General features: G+C 49.4%; 1 long non-coding RNA gene across 1 annotated transcript; it reads right to left on the bottom strand.

The window, feature by feature from the left end:
• Positions 1-4504: 4504 nt before the first annotated feature.
• Positions 4505-14472, bottom strand: LOC119093690 (uncharacterized). Its single transcript, XR_005093658.1, has 3 exons — positions 14395-14472; positions 13649-13682; positions 4505-5537 (listed from the first exon to the last, which is right to left on the bottom strand). It is a non-coding gene; the product is annotated as an uncharacterized LOC119093690 (long non-coding RNA).
• Positions 14473-21265: the final 6793 nt, after the last annotated feature.

Genomic DNA, 21265 nt, shown 5'->3' with positions numbered 1-21265 from the left:
TCATGGAACAGCTTGGACATCTTTGTGATATCTTACTTCATATTGGAACTTGAGAGATAAAAATACTTTGATATAAGTTGGCTGTTTCAGACGAGGATGAAGACCTTAAAAAACATCAAAGATCTCCAAGTGTTTTTACTTGCTCATGTCTTACATTGAATGTTCCGAATCTTCTGGCTTCAAATCTATTTTGGTGCATCCCATTAAAATTGGACGCACCTTTCAAGACACTTCGTGGTGGTGGTGGTAGGGGGGGGGGGACAGGATCTGCCGCCACAAATTAACGCAAATATGATACTCCATCGGAATAGGCTTAACCACCGTTTCGTGGTCTCTTGAACACCGGGATATCTGTAGCATAGGAAGGCGCACCCTCGCATTCAGTTGAAGTGGCTGGAGCGGCTTCGCCCCTCCCGGTAACTTTGCGGTCGTCCCCGTAGCCCCGAAGAAAGGTAGGTAAAATCAGTAATTTTGGGGGTAAAAACTAGGCTAGATTTAGTTCGTTTAACACGCGCTCGGATGGGAGTCAAATTGACCCCTCAAAGGTTTTTCCAGAATGGTTAACGAACGGCGCAGCGTAGCTACGCCAAACTTTGCATGGCTGTAGACAATTAAATAGCGGATCGCTTGTCACCAAAAATTTAGACGTACCTAGTAAGGTCACTGACCCATGACAGATCAAAGTCAGACCATGGTTTCAGCGAAGGTAATTTCTTAGAAATCCTTCAATCTTATCCAACAACGGAGTGTTAGACGAAGTCATACATATCTGAAATGCCTTCTTAGGCAACACAACAGTTGAATGAGAAAATTACATTGACCAAAGGTCAGATATGAAGGTCACACCAAGGTCAAAACCAACCTGTTTTGTTACTATAGGGCTTGCTGTATGGGATAGTTTCTGGTGCTCATTTCAAGTTCATTAGTAGCAGGAACTGCATCATATATCTTCCATGGACTTCTAAGGGGTCAGAATAGGTCATTGACCAAAATAACCATGGTCAGCATTTTGTTTTACATACTGCCAAGCGTAACCTTTGTCGCTTAGTCAAATGCAAAGCTCAAAGCAATCTTGCATGATTTTGGTCACCCTGACCTTCAAAAAGTTAAACAAGGTCACTGACCTTGAATGGGAATGCGACGTTTTGCTCAGAAACTCTTATTTAGGTTCTGGGGGCACTTTGGAGACTAACCTGAAACTTGACCTTGTTTGAACTTTTTTGACCCGAAGGTCATAACCCAGGAATCTGAAACTTTGACCTGAGTGGGTTCAAGTACAGGTCAACACACCCTATAAATTTAGTATCTCTAGCTTTCTTAGTTCCTGAGATATCAGAGGGTCAAAGTGACCCCCACCGGAGCAAAGGGTACCTAGGCGGCCACCCGGACGCGTGTTAACTTGGCTCAGCCACTATCAGCTGGCTTTGCAAACCTACCTTCTGCTGCGTGGGTTCAGTCTGTAGCAAACGTTCTATGGACATCCAAAGAACCTACAGAGTATATAAAGTGAGCCAAGGAATGGCGAATGTCAAGCCCACAATCCAGCCAGGAACAGCCGGGACGATCAGGAGCACAGACCTTTTATTTGAGGATTTAATTTTTCTTTCAAAGCGTACCTGGGTCTTTATGACGACGAGAAACACTTAGCGGAACGCTATCAAGACAAGGTGCATCTCGATGGCCATTAACATTGGATGGACGTGACAGTGAACGGTCGGACATTTCACAACTAAAATTTGATTTTGCTATTCACGAGTTGCAGCACCTTCAAATGAGTCCCAAGGAGTATCGCCCAAGTAGACAAATACTTGCTCGAAAGCGCAAACATAGTCCTCACACTTTTGAGACTCACGAATAAGAGAACAGGAATGTCAAAACATGTTGGGCCCTTTCCCAACACGTTAGCTAAAGGGATTCCCATTAACACGCGCCCGGGTGGCCGGTTGGATACCCTTCGCACGGATGGGGGTTCAGTTTGACCCCCTACCCTGAGATCTCAGGAACTAAGAGAGATAGAGACACAAAATTCACAAGGTGTGTTGGCCTGCACGTGAACTCACATAAGTCAAATTTTGAGAATCGTAGGTCATGGCCTTCGGGTCAAATATGGTCAAATAAGGTCATACTTCAAGTTGGTCTACATAGCGCACACAGAGCTTAGACACCTGTTCCAAACAAAAAATCTGATGCACATTTAAGGTCAGTGACCGTGTTTGCAATTTCGTAGGTCATGGTGGCATAATCATAGAAGACCGCCTTGAGTTTTGCATTTGAATAAGCGACAAAGATTACGCTAGGCAGTATGTTCTCTAAAAGCGAAATGTTAACCTGTGTCATTTTAAATCAGTGAACTATTCTGACCTCAAAGTAGCCCACAGAAGATGTTTCATGCGGTTCCTGTCACCAGTGAATTCAAAATGAGCTCAGAAACTACCCCATACAGGAAACTTTGAGTAATAAAACAGGTTGGTTTTGACCTTGATCTGACCTTCATGCGTGACACTAGGTCGATAGAATGTGGTCATTTGCTTGCTGTATTGCCTAAGAAAGCCTCTCGGAGATGTATGGATTTGGTCAACACTCTGTTGCTCCATCAGATTGAGCGATTCCCCAGAAACTGACTTTGCTGAATCCATAGTCTGACTTTGAACTGCCGCAGGTCAGGGACCTTACAAGGTGCATCCCATTTTTTGAAAGCACACAATCGGCTATTCAATCGTCAACAGCTATGCAAAATTTGACGCGGCTTAGCCGCGCCGTTCGCAAACTATCCCGAAAAACCCTCGGGGGTCAACCTGAACCGAGTGCGTGTTGAGCCATCTAACGCCCACAATCAGGACAAAATTGTGTCCCCAGGGGGCAGAAGCGTTGCACAGAATGATTTATTGCGGTGTTTTGTCGCAAAACATCTTAACGGTTGACAAACGATTGTCTTTTGCCAGCCGACAAGTGACAATTAATTTATGGAATGCTTCAGCCTCGTGGGATAAGCTAGCCCGCAGGTAAAATTATTTAGGGGTGGCACTGAGACAAGCCGAAAATTGTTAAACCACTCATTCGCCAACGTCACAGGGGAGTAGTTTCCTTACTCAGTTGGGGAGGCGGCGGGCGGGGTGGGGGGGGGGGGGGGGGGTCTTCAGCCACTCTCCCAACTTTGGATCTAGGCCCCCAACTTTGAGGAATGCGAGTCAAATTCGGGGAGTAGCCCGTTTGTTGGCGTACTTTTGGGTCATGGTGAGTCATTTTTTCACTGTTCAGCCCGCTCCGAACTCATTCTGCCAAACTACGCCCCTGCAATGTTCTGACGGCAAAGGAAACCAGGCCGCATTACGGCGACAGACACAGCACCTAAGCATTTTGATGCCACTGATGGGATGGTTTTGGGAATTCGTCCCAACATATTCCCGTTTTAAGTGCGGGAAGGGTTTATCGCATGCTATCACCGCACGCATTCGGGCACCGAGAAGGACGTTCGATCCCCCCTCCCCACACACATGCTCGAAGTCAGGCAGTCGTCGCGACGCAGAGGCTTCTTGCGTTGCCCCATTTATGAGTGAGCTTTGTAAAAATGTAATACTTCCGTGGTTTTATCGCCCATAAATTCAATCATCAATGTTAAAGAATGTCCTCGGCGGTACCACTCACCACAGGACTGCGGCGTTTGATGTCCTGATAGATTGGTGCAAATGGGCAGGAGCCACCAATGACACGCTGCTGGATGAGCCCTGATGAATACGTCCTTGGTTTCCCAGGTACTCGTTCCCGGTAGACCAACACTTGATTGCGTGCGGCGCGTGTTGGAGAAGGAGTCCGAGGACAAGGAATTTGGAACAAGGGACATCATCACCGAGCTCATGTTGGCTTTCAACATGGAGCCAAAATTATCACAGCAATACGCATGTACACGACTCTGTGTGCCAGTGAAAGGCATCTCACTCTGCGCTCGAGGCTCGTGAGTGCCTCGTGACAGCAGCCTTCCGCCGTGACAGACTATATTACGTTCCGTTTTTTTTTTTACCAAGAGCACGTTCTCTTCTGGCATCAGATGCCATAAAGGCATGGGTCACACATCCGGGCTTCCGCCAGCAGTGCCTGCAGTGCCGGCCTAGAAGGCGCCATGGGCGCATTAAGAGCAGGCCAGCGTGCAAACCCCGCGCCGTTCCCGGAAGATCATCGGATACGTCTGAACGTCATCTTTATTGAGCGTCATGTAGTAAGCGTCTTGGATAGAACCTTCATGAAATCCCAGGGTTTGTGGCACAAGCAGCTCCTAACAGACATGCCAGAGCCTTTGCCCTCACAAAAATAACGCACAGGAATTTACACTGCAAAATCATGAAAATTACTGGTCATTCAGTACTCTGTACTGTTCACACAAAACACGGCAACCCACGCACGGGTCAACTGGGCAATGGTGCGCTTGCTTGACACATCAGATGAGTATTGTCAAGTCAAAATGCGCTTTCAGTTTACGAGCATTAGCTATCACAGAAGCACTGCGCAAAAAACAGTTCATTCGAGACAACACCGTCCGCAGTGTGCAAAATACCTTGTAACGCAAATTGGATCCATACGGCACGGCACGCTTCAGATGGTCATGCGGAGGTAAAAAACGATAGGGACCACAGCGATGGGTATCGGTACATTTCACACAACTCCCGACGGGAGCCAACGCAGCATCAGTTTAGGGACAGTTGGCTCCGAAATTCCACCATGGCACACGCAAAACAGACTAATTATTTGACACCTGCAGAGAACTGGTAATGCACAGCTAGATACATCCTCGACCTGGGGACGGATAATTGACGACACGGATGAATCGCGCGAAAACTAGCCGCCAAGTTGATGCGCGTGAAAAATCACAAAAAGCTATGGGAGCGAGCAGGAGCGTCTTTTTAACCTTCATGAACCTGTGTTGTGCCACATAACGCCACGGGGCTGCCGCTAAGTTGTTTTACGGTCGGGGCCTGCCATCCCGTGTCCACTTATCTTTGTCACGCAGCGACAGCGAATAGGGAACAAAGGAAATATAAGCGGAATGCATAAAATAAATAGGAAACACGAACAGAATGTAAAGATAACAGCTCCAAAGCGCGAGGCGACAAATCAAATCATTTCGAACTACATGCCTACCCGAGTCGAGGCCAGGACCAAGTCATTGCGCAGGGACGCCAACGCGAATAACCTAACGACGCACTTGAGACATCCTTGCACTGCGCGTAACTATACGTTTGTACCACATCGGGCACTCACCGACTCCCACGGCCCTTCCAACTCCGCCCAACCCCACCGCCGACCTCCCCTACCCTACCACTACAGAGCCTCCCCTTCGCATGCAGCTGGAGAGTCGTTCGTCGCCAGCCCGCGCAGCTCTTGCGCCAGCAGTGCCACAAACGTCGCCGTCGGCGGCAGGCGACAGAGCGCCAGCTGCGCGCGCCGTGCCTGGCCGGCCCAGGCGTCGCTGGCAGCTGGCGGCAGCTGCAGCGGAGTCACGCCCAGCCGGGGTCGCGGCGACTCCCCAACGCCGACCTCAGCGTCTGCCGGACGGGGGCGTGACGTCATCGGGCGTTCGGCGCCGCGCGGGCGCGCTGGCCAGTGGCGGCCATAAATCCCCGGCAGGAGACATGCTCCTCGTTGATCGTCGGACGCGCTGCGTCATGCGGTTTACTGGAGGGGAGGGGAGCGGAGAAGGTCACGTCCGGACAGCACGATCGCTTCTTTATCCACCTTCTGGGCTATTTGGGGTGCACATCGGGGACACAGACATCGGCGGTGGAGCGGACGGGAGGTGACAGTCCCAAATAAACCAAGCTCGGCGCACCGCTTCGGTTGTTTGTATGCGTCTGGCAAATCAGTAGCTGTTTTCCGCATCACCTTCAATACCTACGTGTGTTTACCAACAGAAAGGATGGGTCACATGATCACAAACCTCAGGGAGATGTTTGTTGACGACGGTGACCTTGCTGTGCCTGGCTGCGAAGTGCCATGCGGCGCCGTTACCGGCCTTCCCGCGGATTTATCGCGCTGAAATGCCCATATCCGCAACGTATAATCCGCCCCCATAGCACAACCGGTTAGAGCCTCTGCAGCACAGCGTTTCCGCGGCGGGGCGGGGCGGGCGCGAATCGATTCACGCACACGCTGTTCGCTTCGGTCCGAAATGAATTGCGGGCGGGCGTCAGCGGCTGCTCACGATCAGCTGTGATCATAGCGCGGAATGGACTGCAAACGGGCGACAGCGGCCGCTCACGATCAGCTGTGATCATAGGGCGGAATGGACTGCGGGCGAGCGACAGCGGCCGCTCACGATCAGCTGTGATCATAGGGCGGAATAAACTACGGGCGGGGCGACAGCGGCCGCTCACGATCAGATGTGATCATAGGGCGGAATAAACTACGGGCGGGCGACAGCGGCTGCTCACGATCAGATGTGATCATAGGGCGGAATGGACTGCGGACGGGCGACAGCGGCCGCTCACGATCAGCTGTGATCACGGCCGTCGAGCACCACACAACCGTCAGGCCACGGTCGCAGAGCGTCGCGCCCCGTCAGGCCACGGTCGCCGAACGTCGCGCCCCGTGAGCCAAGGTCGCCCCCGTCAGGTCACGGTCGCCAAGCGTCGCGTCCCGTTAAGCCACCGTCGCTGAAAGTCGCCCCCCGTATGGTCAAGGTAGTCGAGCGTCGCGCACCGCCAGATCAAGGTCGCCGCCCAACACTCAAGATTCCACGGAATTTAACAGAATTTTCGTCAAATCTTCGCCGTAGACGGATTTTAAGTGATGAGAAACTCAACGGGCTGTAAGGAAAAGTGGGCGGGACCAAATTGGAACATAACAAATTACTGAGCCCAAGAATGGCATGCAGAGATCAATAATTTCATGTCACAATTACAGAGCTGTTGACTTGGTAGACACGTGCTTCGGATGGACGCCATTACTAGAAAGAAAGCCAGTGAGATTGATAAAATGTCACTAATCACAACTTCCTGACAAACACAGAACCACAAAATGGCGGGGGCATTTACGGCAATCCGTACAAGTCACTCGCAAATCATATAAAACACATAAAAAACGAACACCCTTCTGCGGAAAACAGCCAGGTCTGAAGACATCCCCGTCACTGATGCCTCGCAACCAAGGACTACCGACGGCGCATCAGGGTCCAGCCGGTATGCGTGACTCTCAGGCGGGCGAATCCGCTGATTGCGGTCGTCCAGCACGCCACGCGCGGCTCGCAGCCCGCCGAGACGCCCCATCTGAAGCATTCTCAGAACCGAGCATCGCCGCCATACTGTGCATACCCCTATGCATCACCTAGCATGCATGTAGGAGGCGCTCCGGAGGATAAGCGATTGGACTGGGCGGCAGCCCGCCTCAGTGGAATCCTCTGGCGCCAATCCAACATTGTCTGAGCTCTGCTCCAAGGCGCAGCAGCGGCGGAGCATTTTCACACCGCCGGCTGACTGGAAAGGCCGGTCACTTCTGGGAATAGCAGCGCACAGGAATGCAGGTCCCTGGCTGGGTGAGCGAAGCGAGACGCCGGCAAGTGTCACCCTCACGGCCATGCTCCGACTCAGCCGGCGTCGGGTGGCATAGCAAACAGCCCGCGTGTTTTGTCGCACCTGAGCAGGTTTGTGGTTGCTAAGATAATGCTTCCGTAGTCAGCTCGTTGTGTATTCAGCCTTCGCGTAGTGCGCGGAGACTAACTCCGCTTATGTCACGAGTTTTTGGAAACTAGGAGCACATATGTGTGCTTAGCTACACATCAAACCTGCCCTGATCCCCTGCATTGTTTTCCTAAAAAGCTGCACGAGGTCGACTACAACTGTGTTAACGCAGTCATACATACAGGTAACAGTCTGTGCTAAGGTCATATACAGACGTTTCTGAGAACAGCACGGGGCGAAACGAAAAAAGCCTCTCCGTATAAAACCAGTTCATCGATCATCGAGGCTTTACGATGCACCCAGCTGTTCAGGCTATATGGTGTCGCCTGCCTCTCACCCTGGCAGACAGTGCGGGCACCGCAGGGAATCAAACCCCGCACCTCTGGTTCCCCAGACGTGCAGTGGTTAACGCAGACACGTCAATCAGTACACTATCAGTATCCTTACAAAACCATTTCCGAAGACAAAACTATGTTCTTATAAAGCGCAACTGGAGGCATACAATTTGCTCCGACCAGAAATTTGCAGCGACAGACATCACATGTTGGTGATGTCTTACACGCGGAGAGGTGTACAGTGAGCCTACGGGAGCCACATCACACCACGCCACAGATCCCCGACATTCGAGGTCACCACAGATCCCCGACATTCGAGGTCAGCCGTGTTAACCAGGCGGATACAGCAACGATTACATAACATTCGGTACATTCCACCGCCTGCAAAGATGGAGAACAGAAATCGTGTCAGGAGTCTTGTCCAGCTGAATTTGCCGTAACTCACAGGCAACAGCGCTGCCATACATAGACGTATCTTTCCTTCCCGCAAGTCCTTTGTTGAAATCAAACGTCACAAGGTTTTGAGATGTTAAGTGCATTTGCAAGGAGCATTATGCTTATAGATAAGACAGTAGTAATACACTTATTCCTCGTGGAAAAGCCAGGAGAGTGGAGAGATAGACGCATTGATATTCAGGCAACATGCCTTTATCGAAACGAATATCAGGTTTTCACGGAACTTAACGTAAGCGAATGTTTGGGGATGGGAAACTCAACAGGCTCTTTGAAGCAAGGTTGGCGTTTGAATTCATTTCGATAAAGGCATGTGGCCGAAATATCAACGCACCTACCTCTCCACCCCCCTGGTTTTTCCACGAGGAATCAGGTTACCACTTCAGTTTTATCGCAAGAACGTTTTCAATATAAATAAAAAATACCTGACAAAAAGAGAAAAGAGTCGCATGAATCACGAGGTAATAGCACATGTTTCAACGTAATTAACTAGACAAGAAACCTTCAAAAGCCTGCTCTTACCTATCCTTAAAAACACTCAGATGGTTTATCAAACTCATTCGTCCAGACGCTTCTCTCTCGGAACGTGCATGATATAAGACAGAATGATACACATCCATTAAGACGGACAAAGTTTCAGCTCCAACCCATTTTTTGGCCCATACCTATTCTTAGTCCTACGGAAATCTCCTTGCCTGAGGATCCGTGTCATGCGGCACTGCCACACGGCACGGCACATATGCCGAAATCCATCGCGTAAGGTCACGCACTACCGGCGCGGTTCCCTGACGTTTTAAACCCTTGCCGCGCTACCGCCAACTCGAGGGTACCGCTATGAAGCTTAAATGTCCATTCTGAGCTCTATAGAGCTTCACAAATAGATGGCTCTAACCATACATTTAAGACCTTGGCGTACACTCCAGGCGTTTTCGTTGGGGTTCTACGTCCCTTTCAGAATGACAGTGTTTTCGTGAATCCGAGTTCCATTTACGAATTGTGAAGGACCTTTCCTAGGCCTTGGAGACTCCACTACCCCTGGGAATACTTCTTCAGAATCCCTATACCCACTTCCACGCGCTTCGATAACCTCACAAGGCACGTACTCAGTACGGGCCGTTTGAAGCCGTCCACATTGTCGCGTTGTCTCAACCCAGCCCCTGCCCAAAACAGTCACCTACCACACGCTCTTTACATATCGCCGTTTCTTCGCGCCCCGGGCCTCCGCTCCGCTTGTCCGGACATCTGAAGCCCACGTACGCCCCAGTGAAGCGGTGACGCACCGCTGGAATGCAGCGCCGGCCTTCCGAAACTATTCTGCATTTGCAGATGCAAGAGGCCGCTGTGTCCGGGCACAGCAACCCTCTACGGGTTCGAAGGACATACGTTTGTTGCGGAGTTTTGTTTCTTGTATTGTTATCCGGTGAAAGAATTCGTTTTGGACAAAGCAAAGCACCCGTGGGCGCCTAGCCCTATAATAAATCACTGAAGCCCGAATGTTAAATGGTCGACGGCGACTGCGCCGAAGACCCCCTCACAGCTCCCGTGCACGAAATCACCACCTGTGCACCCCTCGGTCCGCTACCTCTCAACAAAAAACAGATGCTTAATTTCTTTACGCTTATAAGATGCTTTCGAGTACATGTAACCCAGCAGGTTGATGGCGGAGCGGTGTGTTTTGTGTTCTCGGCCCTACACCTTCCCGCGAAGCGTGATTGTGAGCATGGAACACGTAGCACACCATAATGTAGAACCTGCTTTGGAGCAATATTCAACATCCACTTGTAAAATCATGCCGGCTGCGATCATGGCAGCGTGCTGAGCCTTTTGTCCATGTAATATGACACTTAATGCGAGGGTGCGATTTGCAAAGTTCTCAGTAACGCAATGCAAATACATTCCTGAGATTCAATCCAATTCATTTCCAAGTGAATGAGTAGACAAATCCCTTGGCGATACCGTAAATACAGCCATGGATAATAAACGACAAGCACCAAACCAGTACGTCACAACGAAAACGAAAATTTTCACGCACTCGCATTCGCATCACCCACGTGGTGCATATACCATTAGCCCTAACTGCGTAGCCCTTACCCTTTTCCCTTCACACAGAAAACTTAGGCTTAGCACCTGCGGCTCACGAGCTCTTCTCAGCATGTTCCCAACCCTCCCTTATCTCTACAATTATCGATGGGTGAAACAACGATTCCAAGTTGGCCGGGAGGACAATGCAGAACCTAAAGGACTGCCTCACCCTAATGATGCTTTGGGCTGGGACTTGTGAAACATATCTATGTTGCAACGAAAACAGGGAGGGATGAAAACCCGTAGTCGCAAAATCGCGAGCTAAATGCCCCGCCTTCTCCCTTCTTCAAAATGGCTAACAGGCCGCCCATAAATTTTGTTAAAGCATCTCTGGCCATTTTTCAAGCTTTCTCTCCGCTGTTTACGCAACGGTCACGCTGGGCGAAATTCCCTTGATTATGCAGTGAAAAACGTAGCGTCCGTTTGGCGTCTGTTGGGCGAAAGGGGCAAAAAAGGCGGGCACATTCTTAGAATACTTACGGGCGTGCTGCTTATCATGCTAGGCATCTAACAGCATACGGTTCTAATTTTTAACCTATTAAAAAAAACCCGAGCACCATGACGTCTAAGCGTAACGTAACGCTTCCCCCCCCCTCCCTCCCTCCCCTCCTAACCTCCATCCGCCTTGTCACGCTTCGGTCATGCTCCATCACGCCCCCTCTCTCCTCCATGTGAAACGTATTGTATGGTAGGCTGCTAAACACATACCTTTATCCCTCACATCTTCTATATTTACTACATGTAGCCGATCCGTTTCACCACAATCCCCGGCATCCCAGCGGGTGCATTAACAGCTACCGACACACGTGAATTCATCGTGCAGCCAAAGCAAATGCCATCAGCATCAGTGTGAAAACCCAGTAAGTCACAAATGTGCCTGGACATGCCCAACGCCGGTTTTCGAGACGGGAAGCGATCGCTTTAAGCGCCTGTCTGGGAGAGGGCGGTAAGCTGCAGGTCACAGGAATGCCGCTCGCGCGGATCCGTGGCAGACGCTACCACATTTCTCCAGCTGATCTTCTTCACTGGCTTTGAAACGTTCTGGCCACGCTGGGGATCAGTGGCAAGCATGCGGACAGGAAAACAACGACCTAGAGACTTCGAAACAGAGTGTTGGATCACGCAATAAATAGTAATTTATCTAAGCAATGCAGTAAGAGCGTGCGTTTGGGAAGGACGCGGGCGGGAAGAAGAGTTCACTAGATCATATCTTAGATGGAGCGTCTACTTAGAAAGCTTCGGCCCTCCATCGATGTTTGTCCCTGTTATCGAATAACGTGTAAATACTCCAAGAACTTTAAAGATGGTTAAATACCGCCAAATCCAGAAGAAGCAAGAGAACTAACTTTGGTGTATCCACCCACAAGAAAAAAAGACACAAAAACAAGGGTAACTAGCCACATGGACCAACAGCATTTCTAATCCCAGCTTGGCATATCTAAAACCCTCAGTCACTGCCAACGCTGACTAACTTCACAGCCGGCGCCGGCGACGTGACGCAGCTGCCCTGGAATGGAGGTCCGCGCCCGCGGGACAGCGTCTTCTCCCGGCGTCTCATTCTTAGGGGGCCAGACAGTGGGCGGATCCCCCACTCAGTTCGACCTTCGACCCCTATCCGGCCACGTCGTTACCCCTCTGTCGGAGGATGGATGGGGCCGGCTTCGGCCGGGCGCCCGCTACGTGCAGGATGGGGCCGGCTTCCGCAGAAGAACGCGAGAAGAACGGAAGGAAAGGAAAGTAATCCAACATCGCGAAAATGCCTGACATGCCTGACTGACAAAAACATGCATGCCTGACCTCAGATGACCGCGTGGCCACTTAGCAAACTTCGTTCTTTAGCAGATAGGCAGACTGCTGGAGTTTTCCGGCACATCGATTGCCGATAACATTTTGCCCCGATAACAGGTCTTTAGCAGACCGACCCCTGTTAATATGCTCGATGAGTACCGACGGAGGGTACCACACGTGTCGAGTCTGTAAGTAAACGCAATGAGCACGCGTGTTAACCACTCCGTGCCAAATGCCCTGCGTCCCGACTCTAGTGCGTCCAAATGAAAACAAATTGTCTGCAGCAAAGGACACCATTCACGGACGATTTTGGGCTCAAAGTGTTTCACTCCTTTTGTAATTCGGTCTCCCATTCACACATCGATGCAATTTCCCGCTGATTTCGTTCTCCCTCAAGGCTTTGTAAAAAAAATTCGGTATCCACACCGACATATTTTACAGGCGATTTTGACATCTTGCCAGATCCGACCTGGCCACTGCTTAATGTAACACCTTGCCAACATCACAGTCATTGAATGCAGGATCGACCTTCATTTCACAGCAGTCATCAGGCTAGGCCAGGACCTCCCGGCCCATCCCGCTGGGTGCATAATGCTAAACAAATATTTGCAGCTTGACTGCTTGACCTGTTTGACTCGCCCTTTGAGATCGAGATAGGTATAGCACGCGGGCATAAACGGCAATTTGAGAACTAGCGCGATCGATCAGCGTCTTGAACGAAGGCCTTTCGCCGAGTGCATCGTAAAGCCCCACTGACGATGGGCTGTCCCCCCCTACCCCCCTGATGACTGCATCGGTTGCGTAACAGTTGGTCATTACAGATAATTCAACACATTGATGTTTTGTGTATTAAAAGCTTCGAGGTAATTGCAGATCGACGATTTCTGATTGGTTGTTTGTTTGGACATTGGCCCTCACACACTTGGCACATGACTGCTATCACCTGGGAATCAAGAAATCCCCCCCTCCCCCTCCCCCCAGCGCTATTCTATGAAAATGTGGTGATCCTGGCGTTCCGTTGGTGCGGCGAGAGCAGCAGGAGGTCGATGAGGCGGAAGGTTTACTTTCCTCTCCCCTCCAGGGCGTGCCATTCTGACGCGGTTTCGGCATGTGCAAAACAGATCGCACTAGCAGATCAGCCTCTTTAGTGTCACACACCAGTTCTTCCCGACCCCGAAATTCGTTAGGAAGCTCCACTTCTTCATCATACAATCCGCAATCTCAACGTGGAAGGCAACTCACACGCGCAGTGCCTGCTGAAATTATGTCACATCATTTCAACATCGCACGTACACGGCGCATATCATGGCAAACGGCACTTACCTGCGGTGGGACTTTTTGGAGAAACCAGCAATACCTGAAAAAACAAAGGTCTAAATATTCTAAAAGCCAACATAATACAGCAACAAACGCGGATCTTTAGTGTGATCGCTATGTACGTGGCCAGGTGCGATGCGTCGAGAAGCTTCAGCAGCACACCTCGAGCAGGCAATCACCCACAATTCCAAGCTAACTAAAAGTACAACTTACAACATTCAACTTTCGACGTTTATTTTACATGACAAATGGGATGTGAATGCTAACACGATTACCACAGAGTTCACGCGGTAAGCATAAAAGAACATGCAGCAGCTAGTTCGCGCCCTGTTATAGGAAGAATGGGAGCTGCCCCAAATGCCTGTCAGGATCTTTAGGGTGCATTACAATTTTTATCGGACCGCCGACCAGCATGCACCAGCCCATGCGTGCCGACGACTTCTGTTTTGGGAACCATGTTTTCAAATGCAGGCTATTTTCAATGTGTGTGCCGTCATTTACAAAGATGCCCATTAGCCTAGTACGTGCTGCGAACATTCTACTGGAATTTTAAGATGTGCATAACAAAACACTCTGTCCACGACAAAGGAATCTGAGGAACTACACCACGAAGTAGCTGCTGCGATCTGGAACATGGACGCCAAAAAGCGAACGCACCCAACATCAAAAGCCGACATTCACCTGACCGCCCTTAAAAAAGACCAGCACCAGGCATCGGAATCGATCGGAGCTGCACACGGCAGGGCACCCACCCGTTTGCACTTGACGCCATCCCGCTGCCGCTCGTCGTCGTCGTGAGCGCGGCGCTGTGCCAGCTCGGCCACCGCCCGTCGCAGCCGCTCCTCGGTGCGCGCGGCGTGCGCCGCCCGCCGGCACAGGCGGCCACACTCGGCGCACAGCCGCATAGTCTCATCGGTGGCATCGACGGCACCGACGGACGCCGACCAGCAGACGGACGCGCCGCGGCAGCGGACCGCCAGGGGCGCTGCGATCGCGGCAGGCGGCGCAGCGCCCGCCGGGCGCGCCGGCGGCGGCGGCGTCGGCGCCCTGCCGACTGGCCCAGACGCGCACCTCCAGCTCGGCGGTGAGCCGCTGCGCCGCGTCGGCCAGCTCGTCGGCGCGGCTCAGACGCTCCCAGCAGGAGGAGCAGACGGCGGCGCGCGCGCTGGCCGGCACCGGCAGCTGACAGCGCAGCGCCGTGTCGGCCAGCAGGTGGCCGGCTCGCGTGCGGCCGTCCAGCGCCGAGCAGCGCCGCTCGCCCGTCGTCGGTTGGCGGCACACCATGCACTGGCGCCGCTTCCTGGCCGGCAAAGCAGCGATGGTCAGGGATCGAGTCGAGGAGAGGTCATGTCTGAGATGGGCAGCAAGGCAAGTGGTGCAGTCTAGAAGCCCCAGAGAGGTGGATAGGGTCATCAGCTTTTCTTCATTTGGTTTTTGTTTGACCAACTTACTCCCCATGAGCATGTGAATAGTGACCAGTGCCAAGTCTGGCACCTGACAGGCCACTGACAGCACTGCCTATGCACTACAAAACAACACCTTAAGTTCTGGACAGCTTCCTTCATAGCAAATATTTGCCATGTTATTGTGTAACCATCTATTTTTCCATGTAGAAACCTAAAATGGAGATGCTCTATATGATGCTTCATCTCATTTAAAAATTTTAATAAATGCTCTATCTATGACAAAATTCCAGTGCAACCATACACAATACAGATACACTATCCTGCACTTTTGCTGCTTGCCAATCATTTCATTGCAGCTTCCCAAATATGATGTTATCATGCATTCTTTCATAGCTGAATGACTTTGCATAAACACTTGCAGGCTAACCTGAGAATCCACTTGCAAAGCAAGTATTGTGCTTATACAAAGAAGCCACACAATTTATTTATTGATACCCCTTGCAAAGTTCAAAATCCTTTGGTACATCTGCAGTTCAAGCTTAACTAAAGCTAAAACACATCTCACATCAACACCTTCAATGATTGACATGCTCATCCCAGCACCTTTCACAACTCAATTTGCACTACTGGAAGCATTGAAATATATTTGACCACTTCACTTTCTGATGAATTGCAAGTGTGGAAATACTCAATAGCTTCATCATCAGACCAAAGTTAACAGACATCAATATCATTTTCATGTTTCCACTTAATGTGATCATAATAAATAAAAAATTGTCAGCAGTAGGAACTTATATTCCTACAGTGTCAGAGTTCCACTACTACAGAGTGCCACAGCTGACCATAAATGCACAAATAATTTAGGAACGTGAACACCTTTTAAACACAACCAACAACTTCGGGCCCAACACCGAACAGACAGCTTATACAGCACTGTATAGATCTTAGAAATAATATATGAACTCACCATTTTCCTTCACATGCTGTGATTCATAAATTTGTTTCAACCATATTTAGGCTCCTGGTTACCCAGAATGTTCCCCACAGACCCACTCAGAACATTTCTGATGACAAGTTACCCCCTGTAAACTCACTGTTTACTTTAGAAAGTTATGGGTTTGTTCTTGTTTATGTTTAAACAGCGGTACTTAGTGAAACATGGAGCTAATGATTGAAATGACAGCTCATACGAGCAGAATAAGCCACATGACCCTTCCAACCACAGCAAAGTACCTTTCACATTCATAAAGATCAAGGCCTACCTGTCCATTTGCAGAACATGTGAGTAGCGAACTTTTTAGCTGAGCTACACAGGGAAGTCCACAACCGCGAAGAAGCACCAAGGTCCGAAGAAGCCCTGGCGGTCCCTGGGTCCTCGCGTTAATTACGACCAGTGTTTTTCACCAAACCTTGGCTCATGCCCTTGTTTTGATGAGCTTATTTGTAACTGCTGCGCCACGACCGCATTGGAGAAATTGTAACTTTTACCTTTTGTGAACAAATCTGGTTACCTGAAAATCTTCACGGAAGGAAGATAGGTTTTCAGTTTACAATATCTTTGGAAGGGCTTGCCATACGTTTTACAAAGCAGATATTGTTGTGGAGGCCCTGAACCCACCATCCAAGGCGGTCAAGTTGATGGAACGATCTGAGCTCCCGAACTTCTTCCAGGCAAGACCCAGGTTTGGAGACCTTGACCTGACCAGAGACCTCGTCGGGGACCTGGCAGTGAGACGTGCCTTACGGTCCTACGGGGAGGAAAAAATTAAATGACTGCCAATGCTGTTATTGCAAACGTTGGAATTCACGGATGGAATAATGTTTCGGAATGTCATTCTCGCCTAGCTGGTCAAATACACGACGTTTCGGCCAGTAATCCTCCGGCCGTGGTAACTTGTTATGGGATTCTGAGAAGGACCGGATTATACTTGTCTACCAGCCGTGTGTGGGTCGCAACCGGAATTCCTTAATTGGAATTGTTGCGATGAAAGCCAGGATTTCCTTGATCGCGAGTCTAGTGCCCTACCATCTGAGCTAACCCGGAAAGACAAAATCAGCTGGTAGAGAACTGAACTCGCATCCAAGGAAATCCTGGTGCCGCTTCCAGCAATTCCAGGCGGAAAATTTGCGTTGTAACGTATAAAAGGCTGATAGTCAAACATAGTCCAGTCCTCCTCGGTACTCAATAACACCTGGCGACAAGAGCGTCGTGCAACTAGCAGCGAAAACGAAGAAGATAGTCCGAACAATTATTCCATCGTCATGCCAATCTACCTCGTCTTAATCCTTCCCTGAACTTGTAGAGCAAGTGTAAGTCCTTAACTGGGAATTTTTCTCCAGCCACAGCCTATATATATATATATATATATATATATATATATATATATATATATATATATATATACAATACAAGACAACATGTGCCCAAACATACCAATATATATATATATGTATATATATATATGCATATATATATATATATATATATATATATATATATATATATATATATATATATATATATATATATATTGGTATGTTTAGGCACATATTGTCTTGTATGCAAGTGATGTAAAAAACCTTAGCGTAGGCGCATTTAATAAGCCTTTATGAGTGCAATAAGCACTTGCTCCGGTTTTCTGATAACGGTTATCTGTTCATTATTGAGACTAAAAAGCAACTCACCGATGTTTGGCATCTTTTGGTAGCGGTGACATTTCGAAATTACGCCTTCCATTTTGAAATGTGCACACACACATCATACAAGCGACGAATATATGTTTACATGCTACAGTCAGGTATAACCGGCAAAGTATAACAATAAAGTACAATCAAGTTCAGTTTGCTCGTCAAACTGTAAAGTCTAACTTCATTGGTTGACATTTAAAGGAGCATGTGATTTCAATCGTCAAAATGCACCCCTATCTCCGAAAAGCCTCTTAAACCCTGCTTTGGCTTTAAACATTGTTGGCTTTTTGTGCACTGTTACCACGAATCGTTCTTGGTCAGCAGTGATATATGTGTCTAAAAATGAAATGCGGTTATTGACGCTTAGTTCGCAGGTGAATCGGAGAACGGAAGTTTATTCCATTGCATTTTTTAGTTTGATCAGATGGTTTTTGTCACTGACGTCGATCAGCTGGCTTTCGTCGCTGATGTCTACGGAAATGTCATCGACATATCGTGCGTAAAGTGCGGGACGGAGGGATGCATTTTAAAAGAGTTTGTCTTCCACTTGGCCTATGTAAGCGTTGGCAAAAAGCGGTCTCAGGAGGAGCCCCGTGACCATTCTATTCTTTTATCGATAGAGCTCGCCGTCTAGTCCATGAGCTGGTGCCTCTGTCGTACATGCTCGCAGGAAATTCTCCAGAAGGGAGGGATTGAGCTTCAGGAGGACGGATGGCTGGATAGTGATACATGCTTTCAAGTAGGATTTTTATCGTCTGTCATACCGGCACGTTTGCAAATAAACCCTCACCGTTCAGTGATGCTGATAAGCCAGAAGACTGCGTGCTTTTTAGGATGTCCGAGAACTGGTCCGTTGGCTTTAGGCCATATTTCATAGGAGTGTAGGGTGCGCTAAGGCAGTTGAGTTGCTTGACCAGTTGGTAAGCTGGCGTCGGGCACTGTGAAATGATCGGGCGCAGCGGGTTCATGTTCTGCAGGCTGTCACGATTAAGACATCGTCACCGTAACTGAACGGACTAACCAGCCCCTCATTCACCCTTCACCCTATTTAGAGACGATCGATACCATCAGAAGATGGTATATCGTATTATTCAGCACGTACTTTGCCGCTTGAATTCCTATGCGCCTAAAAATGTTTACCACCTTATTTAGACTATATTATTTGACGATCGAACTGAACTTTATTATGCCTAATTATTACACCTTTTTGGTCATATGTAGCGGTGGACCATGCCCCGGGTCAGTGTGTCAGCATGTAAAGCGAGTGGGGCGATGACTCATGTCTAAGTGAGGAGAACAATCACGGCTCGGGGCGGTGCGTCACGGTGGCGCCGGCCAGTCGCGCGCAGATCGTGTTGCGGGTATGAGCCTTGGAAGCAGTATAAGGGGTGCTGTTCGGGCGCGTATACATATATATATATATATATATATATATATATATATATGCTGTGGCTGAAGAAAAATTCCCAGTTAAGGACTTATATTTGCTCTACAAGTTCTTGCGCGCGCGGACGGATTAGTACTTGCTACGGGTCTTTCTCTGTCGGCGTTGTGTGCGGCAGTTCGCCGGTGTGTGTGGGGTGGTCCAACCGAGATGCGACCACCGAATAGATCATACCTAACTGTAACATGTAATCATATATTCGTTGCTTGTATATTGTATGTGTGTAGCTTTGAAAATGGAGTATGTAATTCCTAAACGTCAGGCTAACCAAAGGATTCCAAACATCGACAAGTCACGTTTTAGTCTCAATAATGAACAGACGACCGCAATCACAAAACTAGAGCAAGTGCGGAAAGAAACATGAGAAAGGCACCTACGCCAAGGTCTTAAACAAAACTTACATATATATATATATATATATATATAAATTCCCAGTATATATATATATATATATATATATATATATATATATATATATATATATATATGCGCCAACACATATATCTCCAAATTTTGGCAATACACTGTTGCTTATAAGCGTGGTATATACATGGTACATGCGTGGTACAATTCTCGCACAGGGCGAGCAATGAACAAACCCATTCGGAGACCTGGCAAATTTCCGTACTAGGCTACGTTGCGTGTAAGTGCTGTCGATGATAACTAGCGTGGCACATGTACTGACATGGAGAAAAACGTGGAGTGCAGTGCAAACATTCGGGTGATCTTCAGAGAATTATGAAGACGGCTGTCAGAACCGAGTTGGAGACAAACCGCAGAGTTACCGACAGCAGTTGGCAGCTCCCCTCATGATGCAAAAACAGCCAATTCCTCGCTTGGTTACGCCGCTTAAACCCGCGGGTTGGGCGTGCACTCGAAGCACTGGCCCTAGCCACGCGTCGCCAGGCCACAGAGTGGAAACAGAGCGGTCGCCGCTTGTTAGGCCCCACGCCGCGCCGTGCCACCAGGACTGAGCACGACCGGCCCACCGCCTCTCGCTTCTCGGGGTGGACGCCGGATTCGACGACGCGACGCGTTCCGAACACCCAGATGTTCGTGCGGAGGTCGGATTAGTACTTGATTTAGAACTTGGTATGGTAAAGTGGTGGAAGGAGGTCTTGCTATGGTCTCGGCGATTGCCTGAAGTTTTGCTCTTTGCTTCTTTTCAACGGACAAATAGCGCTGGGCCTCTGATGCCGTCGCTGTATAAATTAGGCATATTTCTTGGAAGTCCGCCATGACGTTTCAGTCAGATTTATGGCCGACAGCGCCGACCCAAAACCTGCCGCAAATGCCACTGTGGCTGTCTCCACTGAGAATATACGACCGGGGCCAGAACTGTGTTTACAAAACATGTAGCCTAGCAGAAGCTTGACATTTTCAGAGGCTGTTTCTTGCAAGTAGGAAGAAGACGTGCCGCCGTGACTCCAAGGTTAGGTCTTGGTCGCTGTTCATTACATAGTCATCCACCCTGTCCTGCATCGGCACAGGCACACCCGGTGGCGATGGCGGACCCAACACTCCGGAGCTGGGCGGAATCGCATCCGCCTGTTCGTCGGTCTGTCTGGTGGCCGTCCAGCGCGACCGCGGCGCGACCCCTGCGTGACCTCGCCCACAGGTCACCACAGGTCACGTAACAGGGGTTTCGCCCGGGCGACCGTACTCGCGTCCGTCCTTGCTGTTCAGCGAGCTACCTGAGGCCAACGGGCTGACGTGTTCTGCCTGCAGATGTGTGATTGCACATTCATTGTATGTATAATTTGACGTTGACGTATGTACAAAAACACCCCATAAACCAGCAGCGGGCCTGTTGACGCCATCGCTAGCTCGCCAAAAGGGCTGGCGTAAGCGCCGACCGAGCCCGTGACATAACAGCTGGTAGTGATATGGAGAACAGTGTTGGGTGCTTACCCTCACTTTCTTACTCACGCTGCTGTCACAACAAAGCGCGTCCTCGCGCGTCAGTTTGTAACAATCATTATGGAGCACAGTAATTGAGATTGTGATAAAACGCCAGAAACATTTGATGTTAGCAGAACGAGCATACGAACGCCTGCATATTTGGTATATAAACTGTGACTTAAG

The sequence above is a fragment of the Pollicipes pollicipes genome, unplaced genomic scaffold (genome assembly GCF_011947565.3).
Source record: "Pollicipes pollicipes isolate AB1234 unplaced genomic scaffold, Ppol_2.1 Scaffold_4002;HRSCAF=4701_pilon_pilon_pilon, whole genome shotgun sequence".
Taxonomy (NCBI): domain Eukaryota; kingdom Metazoa; phylum Arthropoda; class Thecostraca; order Pollicipedomorpha; family Pollicipedidae; genus Pollicipes; species Pollicipes pollicipes.
The sequence above is the reverse complement of the archived record's forward strand: the minus strand, read 5'-3'. Positions and strand labels throughout refer to the sequence as shown.